Genomic DNA, 18,514 nt, shown 5'->3' on the forward strand with positions numbered 1-18,514 from the left:
AGCATTTAGATAACCTTTCTACTAGGATCACTAGGATTAACGCTGACCACGTGGAATTCGTAAACGCGCACCAGTCATTTCTTGCGCGAGTGCTTTTTCATAGCGCTCCTGTTAGCGCGAGTTAGGTCACGAGAAATTGAACTCGCAACTTCGTGCTCTGCGAGCTACGTTTACCAGATCAGCAGCAGTGACTGTGCCAACGTGCTTACATATTTAATCTGTAAGGTAAAAAGAGAAATTTGAAGGCGGTAGGGACGACACGCTTCGTTGACAGTTGTCGAATGTAATGCGTAGGGACATTCGTCAACAGCCTAAAACTTATGTGGCATCGAAAACAAGAGCACAGGAACACACATTTGGGGGACTTGGTACAGATACATGACGGAAATAAACAGCGCAACTTTTTCGCTAACTGCAGGACACTACAGGGCAGCGCTTGCACCTGTCAACCTGTCCTACGGTCAGCGTAAACGTTGCACTGTTTATTTCCAGTAAGACAGAGCATGGTTCACAAGAATATGGAGACTTCGATGAGCAACAGTGGGTTGGTATTTATCTGGTTATATTAAGCACCTTCAGCCCCGCTTGGGGCATTACTGTATGGTAGAAAAATCACTTAAAACAGTGATGCGATCATATAAGATGCTGTAGGCAATTGCTGTAGATTTTATACAGCATAACCAAAATCCCAAAGTATAGAGGAAGGACAATTGCCTTTGATCTTAGAGAGGTGGAAGCAATCCCAGCATCTAACCGCAAACTGAGGCGGTGTGGTAAAGGTACACGTCAAGAGGCTCTTCCACCCGTCTATTGCTTTTCAAAAGATGCATTTATAGAAGTAGTCATTCGGTATATGTATTGACGCCGTGTTGAATCGGGACAGCAGTGCCATTTGTTAGAGTGAAGATTACTTATGTCGTACATGATGCTATCGGCTCCGGGAGCAGAGCTTCGACAATCGTTTACGAAAGCCCTGAACTCTGCAACACTAAATGAATGGTTGTAGGATTCGTTTTCATGACACTTCCTGGTCAGGGGACTGTTGTATTAATTGTTTGTTTTGGGATTGACTCCGAACAATGTTCGAGGAGACACGCTCGAAATGTTGCCTAAGGGCGTTAGCCTGGTCTTCAACTTTGACTTGGTATGTGACTTAAGGCAAAATGTAAAGCTGACTGCATATTAATTTTCTCTGGTGGTGTCATACTTCTCCTAGAGGGCAGGTATCAATGCTGCAGGCGTATTTCTCTGACATTTCTCATCCAGCAATGCGCCGTGTTCGTCTTCCTTAGGACTGTTTTAAGCTAGAGGTTCTCAGTTGTTGGAGACTGGAGTATCATGCCCCAAGCCTTATCCCGTTTTTTTCTGTGCGTTCCTGCAATCCTGATTTCTCGACGATATGAGCCTTTTGTTTGGAGCCTCATTCGTTTGGTAGATGTACTCTAATGCACTGTTTTTGGAGCAACCTTTGGTGTTCGCACGATAAACAGAAGGCATGGATGACAGGGTCCACTCAACCTGTTGCTCTGTTTAGGACGAGTCGTTGGGTTGTGCTAGCTGCAAGGATGTGCTTTTGTGTTTTCTGCAATGAAATGCGACATCGTTCGCGAGCGCATGAGTGCCAGAAAACAGCTTGTCTTTCTGAAAATTCGCCGTATGCGTGGCGAGGCAGCCAAATGTGGTCCAACGACGTTCGTGCCATCGAGTGCATCCCTTTGTGTGTGGCTGTCGTGGAAAGTGGTGGACGTAGCAAAGAAATAATGCACACATACGCCGCCAAGGTTTACGAGTGGTGGCCCTGGCTAACACCCACAAAAATACCCAAGAAAGTGGATGGGAAGACGGCGTCGCGGTAGCTTAATTGGCAGAGCATTGTACGCGTAATGCTGAGACGTAGTATCGTTCCCCACCTGAGGCAAGTTGTGTTTTCAGCGATGTTCAATTCCATTTTTTGTAATCTATTTAAATAAATTAGTAAGTGCAAGTAAATTCTCCTATGTGTTCCTGGGTGTCTGTTTGCTTCTTATGATGTGATTAATAAAAATCGGGCCCCTCGGTTAATCCCCTATCTTGGCGTTCATTATATATATACGTATAAACCTCAAGACCTCGAACATACCGGAATCCACCAAAGACGGTCACGCACATGTCAGTCGGATCTTATTAAATATGTTACCATACGTGCTGGCTAATTAGAAGTTCGTTAGGAAGGCATGTGACAGTCACAAGAAAACTGCTCTGGAGTGCACATTAAGAAGACATCTCATGCTTGCAAGAAACGTGTACAACAGAAAGACAAGAAAATTACAAAGGAGCATCAGAAAGCCAAATGACTGATGTTTCACATGAGTGTCGCGAGTTTCAAATCGTGTCATGTTCTTAAGGTATTCTTCCTTTCGCTTCATTTGTTCTGTTGTGTGCTCCGTGTATGATATGTGATGTGAGTTGGCGTAGCAGAGGGCTTGCCACAACAAATCACGCAATATTGTAGATTTTTTTTTCACCGATAAGGTTAACCCCGCGAGATTCAGGTGACGCTACCATGCCTCCACAAGCGAATATTGCAGGGCGCATGCGCTATGGCAGCATCGCTACCATGCGTGCTTATAACTTGATCGCGAGCGTGTGGCGAATTCTACCATCCCACCACCTAGAACATGGGCGCCGGGGTCGCCTAACGTCGAGAAATCACGGAGGGCGCGTTCTCGCTTGCCTAAACGTTCCTTTCATTTCAGGATTTGCTCCCCCACAGCTGTCACTGTCGCGTAAGGCGCCTCCCCGGCGGACACGTGCACTGCTCGACAGGATTTCACAGTAGCGGCACCATGTAAAGTAATGCTGGTAAGGTCCAGTTGGCGCACCGTCACCAATGGTGCTAGCTGCGACGTAATATGGCCGAGATACGATCAGCCGTGCTCATTATAAAGCGAAGCCTCACGCAAAACTCGCCCATAATAGCGGGGCGCGTCGGGCACCACCAGCAGATATGCCAGTGCGTACAATAGTTTTGGATGAACACGAGCGGGTCTTGACTCCAGCCCAAGAAGCCAAGTCGCTGGGCGGCGCAATGATGCAATTCGGCTAGCACTAGCAGTGGTCTCGTTTTTGCTCACCATAGTACATATACGTATGTACTCGCACACCACTTTGTCGATGTAGAGAAGCACGAAGGCAAACCATGCTCAAGTGCGTGCGCTTGACATTTTCATAGGCGTTTTAGGTTAAGCTGGGGAAGGGAGAAGCACCTTTTAAGACAAAGGACACCACCAAGTGTCAAAGGACCACTTTTGCTACTTTCTCCTGCGTCAGAGCAAACTCGAAATGGTCCACGCGGAAGCAGTGGCGATTCAGCCTCTATTGCGAGAAACCACAAGCGCAGCAAATGGCGCGGTAAAACGCGTGCAGAAGCTCCGCCTGAGTAGCTGTCCCTTCATTGCCACAGAATGTTGTCCCCGAGTATAGGCAGGGCTTCCGTTTTCAGAACGGTGCACAAGCGCTGCGGAACGTGTCGTGGTTAGGCCGCGCATTGATTAAGAGTCATGCGATATTCTGTGTCCTATCAAAAAACACACGACTGCAAGTAGGCCACGCTTCCGCGTCATTGCCGTGGTGCACCAAAGAACGAGCCACAAGCTACCACCTAGTGTTTAACAGGCGGCACATCAACCCTTTTCTCTGGAGCGCATGACTGCAAGCAAAACACGAGCAAAGCAGCAGCTGTGCTATTGCCAAGGTGCTTGCTTAACACTCCATTGCCCGAGAGCACTTTGTGGCTCCGTCTAGTTGCAAACATGTCCCAAACCGGCTAGAAAGTCCTTTCTTTGCACCGCAGTGCATCGATTAAGCGCGCTAGACAAATGTGACCAACTATGCTACCAACAAAGTCATAACTGTAGGGATAGTTCCCAGAGTCAGAATGGTCACAATACCGACTAGTCTTTTGACGAATTGGGCAGGTCTGACGTACAAGGATAGGGTAACGGCAGATGTGTTGAAGCATGGCGGGCATATTGTTCTATAAAGTTGGAGACCCTGTATACCTCATGGAGACCTTGGATACCTCATGGATACCTCATGGATACCTTGGAGACCCTGTATGCCTCATGACCTCGAGCGTACCGGAATTTTTTTCTGAACGCTAACATAATCCTAATTCATAAGAAAGGGGAACGCCAAAGACGTCAAAAATTAGACCGATCACCTTACTGTCCGTTGCCTACAAAGTATTTACTAAGCTAATGGCAAATAGAATCAGGAGCACCTTAGACTTCTGTCAACCAAAGAACCAGGCAGGATTTCGTAAAGGCTACACAAGAATAGACCACACTCAGACTGTCAGTCAAGCGAGATAAATGTGCGGAATTTAACCAACCCTTACATATAGCTTTCATTGATTACGAGAAAGAGTGATTCCGTCGAAACCTCAGCAGTCATGGCGCCATTACGGACTCGCGGTGTAGACGAGCCGTGTGTTAAAATACTGAAAGATATGTATAGTGGCTCCACAGACACCGTAGTCCTCCATAAAGAAAGCAACAAAATCCCAATAAAGAAGGGTGTTAGACAGGAAGGTACGATCTATGCAATGCTATTCACAGCGTGTTTACAGGAGGTATTCAGAGACCTGGATTGGGAAGGATTGGGTATAAGAGTATAAGAATAGCTTAGTAAATTGCGATTCGCTGATATTGCCTTGCTTAGTAACTCAAGGGACCAATTGCAATGCATGCTCACTGACCTGGACAGGCGAATCAGAAGGGTGGGTCTAAAATTTAATCACAAAACTAAAGAAATGTGTAATAGGCTCAGAAGAGAACAGCAGTTCACGATAGGCAGCGATGCACTGGACGTGGTAGGGGAAATAATCTACTTATAACAGGTAGTCACCGCGGATCGGGATCATGAGAATGAAATAATCAGAATAAGAATGAGCTGGGGTGCGTTAGGCAGGCACTCGCAGGACATGAACAGCAGGGTGCCATTATCCCTCAAGAGAAAAGTGGATAACAGCTGTGTCTTACCAGTACTCACGTACGAGGCAGAAACCTGGAGGCTTACGAAAAGGGTTATACTGAAATTGACGCCGACGCAACGAGCTATGGAAAGAAGAATGATGGGTGTAACGTTAAGGGATAAGAAAAGAGCAGATTGGATGAGGGAACAAACGCGAGTTAATGGCATCTTAATTGAAACCAAGAAGGCATGGGCAGGGCATGTAATGAGGAGGGAAGATAACCGATGGTCATTAAGGGTAACGGACTGGATTCCAAGGGAAGGGAATCGTAGCAGGGGGCGCCAGAAAGTTAGGTGGGCGGATAAGATTAAGTTTGCAGGGATAACATGGCCACAATTAGCACATGACCGGGGTAGTGGGAGAAGTATGGGATAAGCCCTTGCCCTGCAGTGGGCGTAACCAGGCCGACGATGACGTACAATTCGTTCCGGCACAATCCTTTCTTTCCAACATCACGAGCATAAAATTTTTTTCTGCTTCAAATGCATAAGTGGAGACCTTTGAATTGCATATGAGGATGAGGCCTCTGTTTCGAATGAAGTTGCTATCTTCCGCTTTAGCTGCAAGTCGCGCAAGTAAAACAACCTGGTTGAACGCCCAAACGGAGCATACGGGATGTAGAGGTAAGATGACAACCACGCCCACATGTTCTTTTATAGCGCACTTAAATTCAAACCCATACAGGCATTGATATTTCAACCCAACCAGAGTCCGGCCCCCGGTAGACAGGGACTTGCGACCACGCACTCAGTAACGGCCCAGTCACACAACGCCGACAGTACAGCATTTTTTCTATCAACTCACTGCGACAGCTGTCCAAAAATTCAGTGGCCCTGTCATACTGTGCGACGCCAATAGCCTGCACATCAATCGCAAGCGGCTCTTCGGCGGGGGCTGAATTCTCCGCAGATGTCAGACTATTTTCTTCAAGAGCCGGCCACCCTATCACCGTGCCTGCCGCAGAATTTTTGCTCATTTCTGCACTGGTGCTCCCCTTTTTTTTATTCTTTACCCATCCTCAAAAACATTCGAAAAAATTGTAAATAGTCCGCAAGTAACCTCCGACAGAGCGTAACTTCCTGCGTTTTTTTTTTTCGATTTGCAGGTATATAGGGCCACCATTGGTCGTTCGCTTCAAGTACGGTATAAACCATGTAGTGCTCACATGAAATCGCAGCAAAATGCTGCCAGACAGATTTGCGCAAATGAGTAGCGTCGCATTACACGTGGAAGAGTGAATGTAAGCGGCCGGTCTTAGGAAACAGCTATTCGGCAGACTGATAGGGAGTTCTTGCTTTTCGTGCCATCACCTCGCTTGAGTGCGCACCAAACGACGTGAAAAGTAGTTGATATTATATCGCTATGGCCATAACTGAACTACACGGAATTGGACAGCCCGAAATTGGAGTGGTGTCGGCCTAGAATCACTGCGCGTTCAGGTCAGGCCGTTCACTATTGCGTCCACGTGCAGCCGTGGCCCGGATTCGATCCCGTGACACCACAGCCACTGACAACCACGGCGACTACGACATAAGCAGCGCGCTACCTCGAGACGTAAAACACCTCTAGCACGGCAACAACACACGTAATTCAACACAAACTGCAACACTTCTTAAAGGGAGCACTGTAAGACGGCGCCAGGAATAAGAACATAAAATGCCTTCACTGACCGTATCTGTCGCAAGCACTGCCGTTGACGACAGCAGACTGGTCTGTTGGTACACCGATACGCAGACCTCGGCTGATCAAGCGAGGGTGTGACGGGCGTGTCCGCCGTAAGGGGCTTTAAACCGTTTAGGCCGCCGCCACAGTCAACGCTGCGTAACGGCAATCGCTGGAAGCATTGCACATGCGCAGGACACGTATGCTGAGACTGTCTTTTCGGCGCGCGAACACGTCACTGTAGAGGCTCATTCGTCGTCTGCTAGCCGCGCTCTTGGCTTACGAGCTGATGCTTCCGGCATTTTAATTTCCCTCCTTCTTTAAATATCTGTGCTTTGAAAAAACAGGGTAGAAAAAAAAAGAAAACGGAGATACCTATGGAGGGCGTGTCTATGTATTGCCTTCAGGGTTGTTCCAAATTCACTGTCGGATATAGAAAAATATGCGGGCTCTTCTGTCTCCGAGAGCAGACGTAAGCACGGAATAGCTACCGGCAAAGCAGATTGGTTGGAGTAATTACGACGATTACCCACAACCATTTCACGACCACCACAACTATCGGCGACGAGCCGGACGCTGCCGGCATGGTCACACAGCGTGGCGCCATCTCTCGAAGGAGGCGGCGCAAAACGCGCGCCGCGGAAGCCAAGGACCACACGAGACGTTCATTTGAGGGATCGCCAGTCATTTGCACGCAGGCGCGAGTAAGAGTGGGCGCGAGAGAGAAAATCTGGGGGCTTTGGCTCCTTTAATATATGACACTTCCTAGGCACTACGGGGGAGGTTTTTTTAGCGCGTGTTGCATGCGTTTGTCCCCTAGTTCACTCCGCCGCTGGCTGCCAGCGCGGTGAGGCAATGGGCATGGACGCCCCATTTGGTGATCGCTGTGACTTAAGGGGCAAGTTTCTGACTGTGTTGTGCAAGTCACGTGTCGCTTTTCTCGTCGCGACGATATACTCGATTTTTTACAAGCACTGCAACAGGAGGCCACATAATACCGGCAAACGGAGTCCTCAGGAGAACACCTCAGGTTATAGTAAAGCAGGCGGCGCAGGATTTTCGAGGCATCCAAGGGCTAGCGGGGGTACCAAAGCTGGAAGCAGGGCGGCACGTGGGTTGGGGCCGCGGAGGCCGAAGCTTGCCCCAACCCACGGACGAGTTACGGTTCTGGCTTTAGTGTCCCCTTTGCCGCTTTCGTTTCCTGGAGGCACCGTCGCGAAAAATTGACACGTTGTTGCAATTAGCGAAAGACACGATTGAATAAATATAATTTCATCCAGCCGCTAACTTGTGACGCTAGGTTCAGCACTACCGCGCCCCGCGACTACTGCAACACCAGTCAGAACTTTGTCTCTTGTTAGGATCCGCCTGCAGCTATTTCAGCCCTCTGCACTTGCTGCAATCCAACCGGGACGGTGGCGCACTTCAGAGAACTACGGATAAACGGCAGCCACGTGGCGAGGGGTCAGCTTAGGGGTGTTCTCGATGGGAGGTAATTGGCGGAACCTCCCCATGCGCTTTTCGAGACACCAGACAATGTGGTACCCGGTCGCGCCACCCGGGACCGCACCGAGTTCGACGAAGCAGGCTTTGTGCGCAACACGACAACGCCACCCTGTTCTGCTATGAGTGGGGGAGTTGCCGCGGGAACGCTGACGAAGGCTCCTTGCCACGCACCGACCAAGATGCAAGACAATGTGCTAGTCGGCCGCGCTACCCGCGTCGGCTCAGAGTTCTACGAAGCCCCTCTGACGTCGGCTCCGCACCATTGCACCTATGTGTGCGTTTGTGTGAGCCCTCCTCCACATCCAAGTCGAGAGCCGGCCTCCTGCAAAAGGGTGGGCCAGCTACAATGACGTCGAACTATGATGTCGAGCGGAGTGTTTATAAGCAGCAATTGTCGGCTGCTAGAGTATGCTCGTTGTCGTGCTCGAAATGTACTCGTGAGCTGTGTGCTCGTAAGCTGTTTGCTGTATGCTCGTCTTGTGAGCTCCATTTGGGAGTCACGCTAGACTGTGTAAATGTATCTCATGTTCAACTGTAAATAACATGTAAATAAATCCTGCTGTCTTAAGTCCCGACGAAGAGTCAAGCTCCTTCCTACAGCTACGACTGCCAAATCTTACATCTGAATGGCAGCGGTGAGATCGGCCTACAGCTCGTAGATCGTCCGACAACTCTAACAAATGGTGGCAGCGGCGAGATCGTCCGAGGAATCTTGCACTCTGAAGGTACGTCGGACAGACTTTCTCGCGACTGCGGCGCTGGTACTGGGTCAGTCAATATTGTCACCGGCGGCCTTTCAACCACTTGGGTTCATCGCAGTTGTTCAGGCACTCTGCTTTCTAGATTTTCAATATATACTGCCCGGGCCCTACTACGGTCGTTACTGCTCCCACAGAAACATCTGTGCTGTTATTGACAAGTTACATCACTGTAACGCGCGAGAAAGCTACAATCCGCCACGACTTAGCCCGCTGCTTCACCTTCCTTGCCGCAGCGGCAGCGAGCGTCCGACAGCAGACGAACTCGGCTCCACTCTGCACGTCTACGGACACACGCCTACAACACGCGCAATGAAACCTCCTCCGTAGTGCCTAGGTAGGGTCATATGTTCAAGGAGCAAAAGCCCCCAAAATTTCTCTCTCGCGACCGCTCTGTGTGTGTGTGTGTGTGTGTGCGCCTGCGCGCATACGACTGGAGATCCGTCAAATGAACGTCTCATAAAGACCACTGGGCGTTGATAAGAGCATAGTCAACCCTGTCTCAGCGCCAAATGACAATCACATTATAGTGCACTGTATCTGCTTTCTGAACGTCGCTATTGTAATTAGCAATTAAAACTTCAGTAGACAAGAAGCACAGCTTGATTGATATTGCGAACAATTAGGAAGAAATCTGAAGCAATATTATTTTTTATAAGTTTATTGGACCGTGACTAGTATATACTAGTCACTGTTTTTACTCACTGTTTAATATACTAGCACGTTAGCTTGAACTGTTTGCGCCAAGAGGGCAGTCCTTTGTAGCAACATATGCATTCATGACACTTAGTTGGAACATTCGTATTGCGTTAAAGCAGTGTTTCGGTCGACGATGGGCGGTTAATTATCTCACAAGGGTGGAGCAAATGGTCTTGCACCCTCTCAGCAGAGGGCGCAATGACTTGAAGAAACGGCAAATTTAAACCGTACAGCGATTTATTACAGCTGGAGTTTTGAACAGCAATTGCACAGCGAGTGCAATTCAGCCTGTCTGCACGCGCATGTTTTTGTGAGGAAACAGGGAAATAGAGGGAGTGTATATGGGTGTGCACACCTTGAGCGTGCACGCATGTTTGTGTCTCAGCATTTGAATATGCGTGCGCACGAGTGCATGTATGCGTGTGCGAGCATGCGCGTGTTTGTGCGTGCGTGCAGTACCGTGTGAGTGCGTTCGTACATTTTTTGCTTGTGTGCATGCGTGGGCGCGTGTAAATGTGAATGCGGGATAGCTTGTGTCGTATCTCTCTGTGCGTGTGTGTGTGCGTGTGTGCGTGCGTCCGTATGTGCGCGCGCGCGCGAGTGTGTGTGTGTGTGTGTGTGTTAAATCGAGCGAGTTAGCGAGCATTTCCCCGCTTACACCTTCCTACTCTTGGAGATGAATCGGATACAGAGTTGATTTAAACCCATATTTAAACCTACAAGACAAGAACGAATGGCTTTGCATTCATAGCACTATTTCTTTCTACAAGTGAAATCAATGCAAAAAAAGAAGAGAACGCACTTCCCTTCCACTCTGTGTAGAAGTGACCAGCGAAGCTGTGCATGTGGGCACCTTAATGGCGAACCGCATCTCCGCCGCGGGTCGGCCCGGTATTCCACCATCTTCGGGATCAGCCCACTTATGGGGAGTGCTTAAGCGTGCTTCATCTCCGCCGCGGGTCGGCCCAGCATCGCACTATCTTCGGCATTTTGTTCTTCACGGGGACACGATAGTGGGGAAAGTAGCCCTTAAGAGGAAGCTTTATGTTGGGCCCAACTCCAACGCGGCCTAGTTAAATACATGTAAAATGCCAAAATGCTTTTCTGAGATAACCCCTGGACCGATTTTAATATAATTGTTACATTTAAGACAGAACGTAAAATTGTAGTGACTGTTGGTAGCGGAATTTCAATTTACGACTTGGATATTAATGAAAGAATTTTCCAAATGTCGAAAGTTCGAAAACAATAGAAGCACGAAGTTTACAAATTAATAGCGCTCCGTCAAGAACAGATATCGCGGTACTGTAAATTCTTTTCGCCAGATGCGACTGCCCATCGTCGATTTTTTATTGCAGATTCCAATTCTTCTTAGGGACTTATTTCGAAAAAAATTGACCGTAATTTTTTTAGGGTGACCGTAAAGTGAGAAAAATATATTGTGCGTTGGTATATATGTACTCTTCATTCATGAATACCAACAATAAAAAAGGAAACAAACTTTAAGAATTCAAAATTGTATCCCTTTTTACACTTCAAGGCTTTGAAAATGCGCATACTAGAATATTTCGCAAGACCCAAATGTTCCTGCTCTTACACTAATATGTACACCCGGCTACAGAAGTTTACGGCCCACGGGATCGCAGAAAACGTTCAATTTCGAAGCAGCCTGTAGCAGTAGCCAGTAGAACTGTATACGAAACTGTTCTTAACATATTGTAGCCGATGCCCGAAATGCAAATACCAAGTTGCGTTGTGAGGTTGTGGAGATATTCAGCTTTTTCTCAAATTTCGTGGTCCGTAATATTTTGTGGCCGGGTGTACATCCATGGCGTAATCGAACCGCGTAGGTGCGTGCACTCAAGAAAACTGTGTGATTGTGTGCCCGCCAAGAGAGCAAAACATGTGACAAACTTCCGCTAATCATCTAATCGCCACACAGAGGCAATTAGGTTTCGCGAGTCTCAAAAAAAAAAAGCAACGGAAACGCCACACTCTAAGAAAAGTTTACACCCTTTGGAGTGGCCCATCTGCCACACAACAATAATCGTCGTATGCCTTGATGCGTTTCCTCCTTTCTTTAACGTTGCGAGCCCGCTACTTCCCCGTAACGAACGGCAAGCGCGTTATCAGCATGATAGCATTCCCGAAAGGAAATAGCGGACGCGGCGTTTTCAAGAAAGGAAACGCATCAAGGCAGGTGACGGTTATCGTTGTGTGGCAGGAGGGGCACTCCAAAGGCTGTAAACTTCTCTGATAGAGTGATGCACGGCGGCATCCTTCCTGTGCGCACCACTATGAGCACTAAACGAACCAGAAACAAGCGGTTGCCCTTTGAGCGATTAGTAACGACATAGCCATCAGTTTCGCAAGCGCAAGAAGCCGAAACCGCCCACGGAGCAAAACCCAATCCGCCGCCAACCCGCGTGTGCGCCAGTGCGCGAGCGGTACTATATAGGCGCGCGGGAGCAAACTAGCGCTAAAACAAACCATGCAACAAAAAGTGCAAGAGGGAGGCGCGCGAAAAAAACTCCCTGTATTCCCACATAGTGGCAGCACATGACAGAAAAATAAAAAGTTAGGAAATTGGTGCGCTTTTTAGGTGTACACATGGCGCCGTAAATATACAGCATCGGCCGCTTTGGAGTTCATTCGCGGCGTCGTATATTTGCGTCATTGACCCTCGAAGGGTTAAAAGCGGACAAATGCGATATGTCAACCTATATTTCACGTGAAATTGTTGCGTTGTGTACAAGGGTTTCGGAAAAGCTGTATTTACAAATTTCTACATTGTTTTAGATTCCTGTATAAGAGATAATTTTTGTCAGGTTTAAATGTACTATGAGTTGCAATTAACAGAATTTCGATATCCTTCGTTATTGTGGAGTTATGGAGTCGTAAACTTCATAGTTTCATTTTCAAAACATTTCAAAGTGTTTCTTTTAAATGCAACAAATCTCACCCAGTTTCATGCTGTGGTTGCCGAGAAAAACGAATTTTCCTTTTACATGTAATTAGATATTAGTACACGTGCTAAACATTCCTCTTAACGGATTCGCTGTGAAAAAAAATTAAGACAACAACGCCTCAGCCGTCAATATTGCCGCCCCAGATTTCGTGACGATGGCACCGTCACCATCGGCATGGCTCCGTGAGCGGCTGCCAAGCTGTTCACTTTAGTCATCTTCCTTCCCTCGGCGTCAGCGCATGGTCTTGATGCCAGCGACGCGATAAATCTCCACCATCATTGCATCATGCATCGTTTCTGCGACCAAGCAAGCTTTCGGCGGCACATGTTCGCTGCTATACTTACACTAAAACTTTACACTGCTTGCCTTTGAAAAACAGCGTGCATAAACGAAAGAGGACTGGCTATAAGGGACATGCTCAAGGGGTCATCTATTGATAGCATCACAAAAGGCTTGGTGCAGTCAGTTTGACTTTACAGGTCTGTACGGATGGGTAGATTGGGTGGTTGGTTCATAATCACTGAAAGAACAGCGCTTCAAGTTGTTAGCGCAGTGTGTGTGCGGTTCCTCCTTTGTGTCCCGCCTTGAAGCGCTGTTCTTTCTGTGAATTTACAGACGTTCTCTTTCTGCGTCAGTTGCGCTTTCCATGAGTGTTCACTTGGAGAATCACTTACAGAAGCATGTTTAATCAAAATTTCTCTGCTTGGCTAGATGATCTCGAGGACCAGCTACAAAGTGCTAATTTTCTTTACCCACCTAAGATTCATTACCAAAAAGTTAATTAACGTTGATTTGTTAATTACGCACACAAATTCTTCACTTACTTCCCATTCAGAGGTTATAAGTTTGAACACTCGTATGAGAGAATTATGTCGCCAATATTTGCATTGGTTTAATGGTTCTGTTTGGTGCAAATAATGGCAGTCAGCCTATTGATGGTGTTGTAGGGTTCTTATGAAGCAAGTATAAAAGCATGGGCAGGTTTTCTTGGCGCAAATCAAGTTCATGAGCTTGAGCACATGTGTCCAACCGTGCACTTCTGTCTTAACAATGGCCTAGTCTACAATATACAAGAAGCACCTCAGCGCTACGATACATTACACAAGGTGTGTGAGAACATTGTGCGTGCTCCCGATTAGATTTCTGAGCGTTGCTGGCATCAGGCTCGGTTTCCTGGCATCATCAGGAATAAAAACAGCTGCTTGGGGGAAAGCATTGGATAAATTTTCAATACTTTCTAACATATGGATCAGCACGGACATGTACGTTTGAACAAAAAGTGCTGAAATATTATAATGAGGCTTTTGCTACGTATATTTTGGCTGTCTAATGTTAAGATATAAAGAGAAAACACTGATTTTGCGACAAATAATGCAGACATATGTGCAGTCACGTGAAATATGAGATACGAAACAGTACCCGTGGTGGAACTGGCCCCTGGACTACAGCGCTTCATTGAACTACGATATGCTGGTTTGATTATTACTAGTAATTGGAAAGTGTTTAGCTTTTGAATTTTTGGCAATTATTAACTTAAATTACGGAGTTTTACGTGCCAAAACCACTTTCTGATTATGAGGCACGCCGTAGTAGAGGACTTCGGAAATTTCGACCACCTGGGGTTCTTTAACGTTTAAAGCGAAGCACCACGGGCGTTTTCGCATTTCGCCCCTATCGAAATGTGGCAGCCGTGGCTGGGATTCGATCCCGCAACCTCGTGCTCAGCAGCCCAACACCATAGCCACTGAGCAACCACAGCGGGTAATTTTTGCATGTTGGCGCCGCTATGCAGTCTTGCGGGCCCTTTTTAACATGAGCACTGTGTTTCAGCTAATATTCAAAGCAACTGTACACTTTTTTTGTGTGTGTTTGAGGGGGAGCGAGTTTTCTTTAGTGTCTAACCGTTGTTCCAAAGTGATCGGTTAGCTCAAGATGCGCCCGCATGTGTTTCTAATATCCAGTATGTTGTCACGAATTCAGTTGCGAACGAGGTTTATCATATGAGATTGTGCGCGTGAAGTGAATACTGGCGTACATTCTCCATCAAACTTGAGGACCAGAGATTAAGCTGAAATGTACCAGCATTCCAATCTGATGAACCGATGCCTTGATCCATAGATGAGATTCAGAGAAAGCACTACTTTGCGAGCAGCCATCGTTAGGCTTTGTTTTCTTTTCCAGCGCAAGCCCGCATTATAATGAGTTATATTCGTGACTCACTCGTTTGGAACAGTTTTGTTTTTCACATCACTACAACATTGCAGTGCAGACGTTCTATATATTCCTTGAGTGAATACTGGGAAATGTACTAGGACATTTCTTGCGTGTGCGTTTGCACATCTAATCTCTCTCATCTACATCTGCGTCTATTAAAAATCTCCCAAAATATAAACAGAGGCCGATAAAAATGCGGGCATTTGAGGAAAGGTGAAACCGCTTGAAATCGCAAGACAATATTAAACATAAAAGATGACCTGAATATCAAAAAAAACTATCACGTTGACAAGGTGGCAAAATTTTCGCAAAAATAAATTGGCCGTGGAAGCAGTTCATCTGAAACCCGGTGGTGCAAAATAAGCCGAGAATGTCGGCAAGTGTTGAAGAGAGGTCAAGTAGGTGCTGTGGACGACGTCAGCGACCGGCAGCTGTCAGGCGACGGCACGTATAAGTGACATGCCTGGTCGTCAGTCGTTGCACGGTGATTGGGGTCTAAAATTTTGAACGCGGACGCGATCACATTAAGTGCAGTGCACTCTACGGTGTCATTCTTCGACGACTTGTACCGATTCTCGCAGAATGAGGATGGGAACAAATTGTCTTACGTGCCGACTGTCACCTTCCTCGAACTGCCAACATTCCTTACTCGCCGTATTTGCTTAGTTGCTATGGGGTTCGGCTGCTAAGCGCTATGTCGCGGGATCGAATACGAGCCACGGGAGCCGTACTTAGACCGGTGTGAAATGCTAAAACACCCGTGTACTTAGGTTTACGCTGAGGTTAAAGAACCCCAAGTGGTACAAATTATTCCGGAGTTCCCCACCACAGCGTGCCACCTGCGATCGTGGTTTTGGCAATTAAAACCCCATAATTTATTTCGTAATATTCATTAAGGATGTCCTTGGCAGCCGCACAACTCTTGTATAGAAGTAAGTGTCAGGAGTTTTGTGCGAGGTCTTTGAGTACGTGGGTAGCTTTTATGGCGTTCGATACTTGCTAGTCTACATTGCGGCTTTATTATAGAGGAGGAACGGCAACATGGTAGAAAATATGGAGAACAGACAAATCCCACATACTTTTAGATAGCTGTCTTCCTTCACGCACGTAGACAACTGTCGCAGGAGACTACTTTGGGAACGAACTGCAAGTACTATGTATGCCATACCCAAAGGTGTACCTGGCCCGGTGGTCAGTGAATGTCACGTAATACTGCGAGCAGCTTCGGCCATGGCATGCTAATGGACCCCCACCCCTTCTACGTCTACTTGTACTCTAGCAAAGCTTACCGTTATCATTGAAAAGGAAGGTGTACAATTAGCGCACTTTATCGCTGCCAACATATGGGGAAGAGGCTTGGAGACTAACAAAGAAACTTGAGAGCAAGTTAAGGACTGCGCAAAGAGCTGTGGAACGAAGAATACCAGGCATAACTTTAAGAGGCAGAAAGAGAGCGGTTTGGATCAGAGCAAACAAGTATAGACTACATTCCAATTGACATAAAAAGAAATAATGGTGCTGGGCAGATCATGTAATGCGTAGAGTAGATAACCGTTGTACCATTAAGGTGGGATAATTTGTACCAAGAGAAGAGAAGCGCAGTAGAGGACGACAGAAGACTAGGTGGTGCGACGAAATTAGGAAATTTGTGGGTGCTGGTTGGAGTCAGTTGGCTCAGGACAGGGATAATTGGAGATCGCGGGGAGAAGCCTTCGTCCTGCAGTGGACATAAAATAGGCTGCTGCTGATGATGATGATGGAGACCAAAAAAAAAACAAGCGTCACGACTGCTGTTAGCACAGTGGCGCTTGTTTGCTTTTGCATGTCAGTGTAACGTTCTCGCATACGAAATTACCATCCGTGACACGCACTTAGTCGTGTGGGCTCTCGCATCAAAGTGGGTTCGAATGTCGAACGGGACACCGGGGCTCGTAGCCTGCGCTAGGGGCTCCCGCTGGGTGTCGGCGGGAGCGGCAGCTTCGCGCTGGTGCAGCGAGTGGCTTTATGTGATACGATATCATTGCACGTTAAAAAGGAAAGCGAAGAAATAGGCAAAGGAATCGTTAAAGACTAAAAAGAACAGGCGTGAAGAAACTCGCGCGCGAAGCCGCCTCCCAACTATAAAAAGAGACGGCTTTACCCTCGCTTCGCGCGACTCAACCGACTGCGACGTCCCTGAGGTGTTTAAACCCACGGTTAATTTGTACCCCTGTGACTCGGGCATCTTGCTGCGACGCTGAGACTAATATGCATTGGGTTCTTTTACATGATGATGATGATGATATGTGGTGTTTAATGGCGCAAGGGCCAGGTTTGGCCAAAGAGCGCCATGACAAGTGGTGATGTTGATGTATTATGGAGATGTGACTTGGCTGTAAAGTGGCCTAAAAATTGTCGCTGTAAAGTGCGTAAAATCTACGTGCTATAAAATTATGGCGATGACTAATGACGAATACTATGAACACTAGAATGTATTGGTAAAAATGATGCAATGTACAAAATATGTGAGATGCTAAAATTTTTTAAGGGCACTACTGCCTCGCCAAAACCCTTGAACCCAAGGGACGAGAGGCATGTGCTGTACGAAACAACTATCACAGCGCTATCCTCTATAGAGAGGAGGCGCTACGAACGTATGGGCTAGTTACATGTAGTACAACATCTTTCAGAAAACCTAGGACAGTGCTGGTGTCAAAGAGCGGTTCTGGACCAAGTAACATAACAGGATGAAGGGGGATGTGGTGCCTGTATGCTAAGAGAAAGTGTTTTTTTCTTTCGGGTTCGGCTTCCCGACACTCCAGTAGGACGTGGAGGACGGTCAGCCTCTCCCCGCATCTACCACAGGTTGGAGGCTCGTTTCCAGTGAGTAAAAAGTTGTGCGTGCCAAATGTGTGTCCTATTCTTAAACGACAGAATAGGACATCTGTCCGGCGTGATTTTGTTACAGGAGGCCAGAAACCTAATTTTGGCTTTATTACATGCAACTTATTATTTGTTTCCAGGTCCCACAATCGTTGCCAGTAGTTTCGCAGTTTCCTTCTTAAGAAGGGTTTCAGGTCTGTGACAGGGATCGCAGCGGTAGAATTAACAGTGTGTGATGCAATTGATGTGGCCATCTGGTCCGCTAGAACATTACCCTGGATGCCCCTATGGCCAGGCACCCAGCATATAATCACATGCTGGTTTGATACATATGCTCTACATAAGACGGAATAGAGTTCAATTATTATAGGATTTTTGTGCTTACAGAACGACATCAAAGACTTCACAACACTAAGGGAGTCCGTATATATAACTGATTTTTCGAGTTTTGATTTCCTTATATGCTTCACGGTCGACAATATTGCGTAGGCCTCAGCCGTGAAGATACTAGTTTCCGGATGCAGTAAATCGGATTCCGAGAAGGATGCACCGACGGCTGCATAGGACACCCCGTCGTGTGACTTCGATGCGTCTGTGTAGAACTCCGTGCAGGAGTATTTGTGCTGGAGTTCCCGGAAATGCATCTTGATTTCAATCTCTGGAGCGTGCTTTGTGACTTCCACGAAAGATATATCACAATGTATGAGCTGCCACTCCCAAGGAGGTAGCAGCTTGGCTGGATGCATTAGGCGAAGCTCGAGGAGTGGAACGTGCATTTCTTCACTAAGCTCCCTCACACGCAGCGAGAAAGGCTGTCTTACGGAGGGACG

At 47.2% G+C, this 18,514-nt stretch overlaps 1 protein-coding gene across 6 annotated transcripts in view; it reads right to left on the minus strand.

Moving 5' to 3' along the window:
• LOC135905842 (uncharacterized) overlaps positions 1-18,514 on the minus strand; it is a 52,789-nt gene that overhangs the window by 14,784 nt on the left and 19,491 nt on the right. For 2 of the 6 annotated variants that reach the window (XR_010565523.2, XR_010565522.2), the window contains exon 1: positions 6,685-6,825. The exons of the other annotated variants lie outside the window; for them this stretch is intronic. The gene's annotated coding sequence lies outside the window, so the exon portion shown is untranslated. Of the gene's footprint in view, positions 1-6,684; positions 6,826-18,514 lie in introns of those variants that run through there. 6 annotated transcript variants of the gene reach the window in all.

This window comes from Dermacentor albipictus, unplaced genomic scaffold (assembly GCF_038994185.2).
Source record: "Dermacentor albipictus isolate Rhodes 1998 colony unplaced genomic scaffold, USDA_Dalb.pri_finalv2 scaffold_14, whole genome shotgun sequence".
NCBI classification, from domain to species: domain Eukaryota; kingdom Metazoa; phylum Arthropoda; class Arachnida; order Ixodida; family Ixodidae; genus Dermacentor; species Dermacentor albipictus.